At 47.1% G+C, this 6026-nt stretch overlaps 1 long non-coding RNA gene across 1 annotated transcript in view; it reads right to left on the bottom strand.

Moving 5' to 3' along the window:
* The window catches only part of LOC109288449, an 8105-nt gene extending 2967 nt beyond the window's left edge, over positions 1–5138 (bottom strand). Inside the window, exon 1 of the long non-coding RNA XR_002095140.1 lies at positions 2121–5138. This is a non-coding gene — a long non-coding RNA (uncharacterized LOC109288449). The remainder of the gene's footprint in view (positions 1–2120) is intronic.
* Positions 5139–6026: the final 888 nt, after the last annotated feature.

Genomic DNA, 6026 nt, shown 5'->3' with positions numbered 1-6026 from the left:
CTAGTGAGGCCACAAAGCCTGCCAAGTTTCAGGGTGATAGGTGCAGGGGTTTGGGGGGAACTGCACCTCAAGCTGCTGACAGGCAAAACTCGTGACATAGATGATCCTGTGCGTGTTAAGGTGCAGCAGGCTGAAAACTGCAGGGGCTAGCATCCCTACAGCTTTCAGCCTGCTGCGCCTTGACATGCACACTGTCACCCATGTCACGGGTTTTGCTTGTCCGCAGCTTGAGACGTAATTTTCCCCAAACCCCTGCACCTATCTCCTTGAAACTTGGCAGGCTTTGTGGCCTCAGCAGAGACTGCCACCCCTGCGGTTTTGGCCCCACTGTGGCTTAACACATACATGTGACATGAGTTTCGCTTTCAAGAATTTGGGGTACAGTTCCCCCCAAACCCCTGCACCTGCCTTCTTGAAACTTGGCATCCTTCATGCACTCAGCATATCACCCCTGCAAGTTTCATCCAAATCAGACAAAAAACAACAAATTTATAGATATTTAATTGATTCCCCATTATACCCTGTGGCCGGATGTCCGAAGCGGCTCTGAAGCTTTTCCAAAGTGGTTCAGTATCTCTGAACTGCTTCGGAAAGCCTCAAGAAGCCAGTGCTTCAATCCAGACATGCTGCTTTGGCGTCCAAAGCATCTGAATCTTCTCCGGATCTGAAGCACGGTCCAAAGCCTCTCACAGCCCTGCCTAAGACTGCATGTAAGCATTGTACGGGAGGCAAGGATTTCTTAGGGTGATATCATTTATTGGATCAACTGTATGGTTGGGACAGAGTTAGACAAGCTTTCAAATGCAAGACTTCCTTCATCATAGCATCTCTGACCTCCATGTATGCCCATTATATGGTGACACTTTGTAGCTTTCTTGAGAAAAGCAAAAAACCCCACCAGCAACAAAAGTATCTCTCTCAAGTTAAATGAGTCATTAAAGACAGACACTGCTGTCATCGTCTTATTAAAGGGACATTTACTGACTTGCATCTAACTCTGCTAGCAGTCAAAAGCATTCAGATATGAGTGCCGTACCTATATGGAAGTACGGTCACATCATCAAGGCTCTGTGCAGTAATCTACATGTCTAGATTATGCTATTGGATCTAGGCTGTATCTGTAAATATATTAAAAGTCTACCAGCCCAATCCTGCCACCACTGAAGGAAGTGGCAAGATTTTCATGATCTTCAGTGAGCATAGGGCCCACCAATGGGAAAGGAGGATTCTTGGTACTCATTTTTTACCTAACATCCCTGGGGAAAAATGTAAAGCTTGTTGAGTGAAACCATTTGGTTCCTAGCATACTAATGCAGATGACATTATGCTAGAATTTCCAGTACTACCAGGAATTGTTTAAAGCCACCCCTTCTTTTCACTGCATTTTAAAATAGCCATTTCATTTCACATCTGGCTTTATGACGCCATAACAAAATGCCCTTGTGGAAAAATTTAACGGGTGAAACGTACCGGGTAGCATACAGATTCAATCGGATTCTATGGCAATTACTCTGTAGACTTCAATGGAAAGAGATTCTGTCTCCATATTTTGTAATCCTCCTTCACATGAAGCTACAGTGGGGATGCAATTCTTTCCTAAGTTTAAGAGGTTGATCCAAAAACCTAGTAAGCCAGATCCTCAGCTGATGGGCCTCCACTGGGGACAATGGCAGCTTACTGATTTACATCAGCAAAGCATCTGGCCAGGCAAAGAGTTTTTACTCTATTAAAGGTCTCTGCACAGGACATTTCCTTAAAATGCTGGGCCTGTCTTCTGGACACTCTTCCTTTAGCATGACATGCATGCCAATGCAGAGAAACTGCACAGGCCTGTATGCCTTACGTAGGGCACAACTCGCAGAAGGGCCCCCAGGAGACTTTCAGGCACTGGCCTGGAGGAGCCTTCATGTGAGCTGTACAGCTACTCCCTGGTCTTGAGGAAGAATCCTTCCTTTCCAAGGCCACATAGGTATGTTTGGGGAGGATGTGCTGCCTGGACCGTGCCTTCTCAGTTGTAAGGGGTGGGGACCTTCCTTCACAATGCTCAGTCTGGGGGGTTGCTGCAAGGTAGGAGACGCCCCACTTCACCCCTCCACTGCAACGGTTGCAGTGGTTCTTACCTGCTGAGGTCTCGTGCTGGTCCTTCTCAGTCCTCAGAAGCCAGTAAGTCGATCTGTGGAAAGAGCTTCAGGAGGGGCAGTCCTCCAACATCCCAGGGAGAAGTGCCTTGTTTTCAACCTGGGTGCACAAGCCAAGGATTTTCTTCTTGATGTGGGGTTTCTTCAGTGTCCGGGGTCTCTGTATCGGTGCCATTGCACCCCTGCTGAGTCACTGCAACCAGAGGAGTGTATGGACGTGCTGGCAGGAACAGGGCGGGAATCTTAGCATCCCTTCAGTCTTCACTAAGCCGTTTCCACGAGAGGGGAGACATCACTGACCTTGATTGTCCTTCTCCTTTGCAGTCGGGAGTGTGTTACTGAGGACTTGGGCTGACTACGCATCTTCTGCCTTGCTGAACACTTGGTAATGTGTTGGTTCAATATAGTGCCTTCTGATTTTAACCTCAGCTTGCTGCATGCAGGATTTCACCTGTGGAACACAAAAGCAGTCGATATAGCATGCACCTCTGTTCCTCAACACTGGATGTGTTCCTTTCATCCTACAGTACACCGGCATGGAGAGGTTTTCACTATATCCCATCTGGGCTGTGTCACAAGTCACCAGGATTTAACAAATGTCTGAAATGCATTCACTCTAACCCAGTGACTCACTGCTGCATTGGGATTTAATTATCTTAATCTAATTCTTGTGGATTTAGGCAAAACTAAGGTCTAGCAAACAAACAAACAAAACTATAAAAAGCTTTCAGGAAATATAGGTCCTCTTCTAGTACCTTGACAGGTAATGTGATTCATCAGGAGTAAGTTTTAAGATGCTTACTGTGAAGAAAGGCTGGGAGTACCAGAAATGCATGATCATTCTGCAAGTTGGGTTTATTTTGCATAGAAACACAGTCCAGCTCCCTGCTATTATAGGCAGTCATGGCAAAACAATTATGCTCCATCTTAAAATCACTTTGCTGTTTGCCCCTGGCAGGCTGTTCCAGGACCTTGCTCCTCTGGTTGTTAGAAACCTCCTTCTGTTTCCAGCCTAAATGTATTTATGACCAGTTTATGCCCATTTCTTCTTTTGTCCTTGAATTCCAACAGCGTGTCTCCCTTCCTAGCGCTCACCCCCTGTTCCTCCACTGTGTTTACACAGCAATCCTGTCCCTCCTCAGTCTTTGTCTTGCCATAAATAGGACAAATTACTATTATGTTTAAGAATTAAAAAAACATGTCCTTTCTGAAGACTTTGAGCTTGTCTGAAGGAAAAAAAATTAGGCCAGATTCTCAGCTGGTGCAATAGATCCACACAGCCAAGGGGCTGGGCCTTTATGCTTACACATGAGGATCTCAAATGGGCTTGTGAAATTTGGATCTGGAGGTAATGGCAATCTGGTGTCTAAACTTTGGTGCCACATAGCTGCTACGTTGTGGATCATCCTGATGCCTGGATATCTAATCTCTTTAATTTTTCTGTTCTGTACTGTTCAGGTTCTTTTAATATGATAATGGGAAAGGCCATCTGAGCATAGCTACGGTATCTGAAGAACTTTAGTTCTCTCTCTTTCTTTTCTTTAGGCACAATTGGATTCAAGTCATGGAACATGGATCCAGGGACTGGCTCGAAGTTCAAGAAAGTTCAGGGCTGGTGCTCTGCTTTAGGCCAATGTGCAATAAGGATAAACATTATAGCAGTATTTTAAGTCACCCTTTCCCCTGGAGCAGAGCAAAAAACTGTCCCTGGGCAGATGATGCTTGCAACTCCCTCGAGAGGCAGGTGGCTAGTACTATTCCTATTTGCCAGATGCCTCAGTGTGAAGAGGGAAAGAGCCCTGCCCAAGGCCAGAGAGAGGGATTAGTATCAGAGCTGGGATTAGAGATTTAGGAGCTCCTGACTCCCCTCTCTGTGGACTTATCCAGGGGTTTGATATGGGGGTGGTGGTTACCAGGGCTCAACACCTCTCATGATTAAATCTCCAGGATACCCTGACTCCAAGACTTTGATAGTCATTAGGCAGCAGTTCCTTCTTAATAAGGGAAAAGGAAGTCTCTGCTTGACAAGCAAATTCAGAAATGATGTGAATATAAAAGTGCAGATTAAAATAAGCATTGTGTGTACCTTTATTGCAGAGTGTTGTCCAATGGGGAGAGCATCAGGAGATTGCAATTCTTACCTTGGATTGGCAGATGATTCACCTTGTGATGCAGAAGAAGTCAAAGATTTAACTCTTCTCTGTGTTTTTTTGTCTTCCTTTCTGCTGGTTTCCCCTATAATCTCTCTTTGGTGGCAGTGCCTGTCTTACTATGTACAGCACCTAGCAGAGTAGAGGCGGAGCCTGTCAAAGACTTGAAAAATTGTATTCCTGGGTAAAAAAATAAAACCCAGGGAACTTTGGGAGTGGTCTTATCTCAACCTGATATAAACTGCTCTGCAATATACTCAGTGCTGTTGGGCTTAATAAATAATAAAATAACACTACTAATATCAAGAAAATATAAAAAACCCCCCCTGTTGCTCTGCAGCCACTAACAAGCTTTTTTTTCTTCTTCACAGCTCCATGGCTTTTGGCATTGCTTGCTTACGCCAGCATTTTACTTCCAGGTCCCCAGTAAAAATGTGCTGAGATGTCACAACTTCTTCTGGTGCAGTACAACAGAGAGGGGTGGAAAAACACATGCAGTGTTTTACATTAGTAAAATACTCTAAGCAGCATGTTAACAAATTTATCAGGAAAACAAATTGCTTTACCATTTGTTACTGATGGGACATCAGCTCGTTAAATGCTGCTTCATTTTTCACTCTAGGACCATCTTTTTTTGGCCTTCCCCCTACAGCTCCGTCAAGGCCGCTTGTACATTCAGGGTCCTGATGACTGTCTACCTAAACAGCCTTTTCTTTTTAAAGATGCACTGTAGTAATGCCGAAGACGTTTTTAATCTGATATGGTGGTGCAGGGTTTCTATGATCCGAAGGGCCTGATAACTGCTGCCTCCTATTTATGCCAATGGCTCTGGATTGAATTACGCACGTGAGTAAGGCGCTTTCACACCGAGCCTGCAGGTTCAGACCTGAAGATTTTTACAGGGTTGCACTTGTGACCAAAGGGGGAAAGTAGCAGTGTTACTGTTGGGAGGTTGTACAGACCAGCAGGCTCAGTCGGGTTTGTCTGGGCTGCTCGTTGTCCACTGAAGGGGTTCTTGCTTCTTCCTTGAAGGCTGCTGCTGGGAACAGGATGCAGCAGCAGTCCCCAAACTGACAGATGGCGCATCGCCAGTTTAAAATGATAGGATCTGAAGTCCCACCAGCAAATGTTTGTCATATAAAGTTATTATAATACACCTGTTAATGTGCACCACTGGTGGTACCCGGCGCACAGCTTGGGAGCCGCTGGGATCGGGGTGGCGTGTGATCTGGAATAGTGCCATCGCTGCCCCTATGCTGCAAATTGCTCCGGCCATAGACCTCGTCTACCTTGCCCCTCGGAGAAGCAGCAGCGACCCCGCACGTGCCCGGTTCTCACCGTGCCTCTTCCGAAAGCCCCGACTCCTGGAGTCTAGCGGTTACAGCCGAAGCGCAACTTCCATTTCATCAAAAATAACTCCTAGTCCCGCATGCAGAGGGGCCTTAGACAACGCGCCTGTGGCTTAGCGGCAGCGAAAGTGCAAGGCTCAGGCTTCGTACGCCAGGCGGGGGCGGCTTCGAGAGGCCTGGCTTGCAGCCTGTTGAGCGGTGGGAGGTGGCAGAGCTCTGAGAGCCAGGCAGGACCTCCGGGGCGCCCCGCGCAGGCCCTGGCCATGCCAGCCAGCCTCGAAAGGGCGCGGGCGAGCGCGGGCAGCCCCGCAGAAACAAAGGTGAGGGCTTGGCGGCCGCGTGGGGGGGTTGCTTGGGGCTCCTGGGGACAAAGGACACCGACACCGCGG

Source organism: Gavialis gangeticus, unplaced genomic scaffold (assembly GCF_001723915.1).
Source record: "Gavialis gangeticus isolate Ggan-Ray unplaced genomic scaffold, GavGan_comp1, whole genome shotgun sequence".
In the NCBI taxonomy this organism is placed as follows: domain Eukaryota; kingdom Metazoa; phylum Chordata; order Crocodylia; family Gavialidae; genus Gavialis; species Gavialis gangeticus.
The sequence above is the reverse complement of the archived record's forward strand: the minus strand, read 5'-3'. Positions and strand labels throughout refer to the sequence as shown.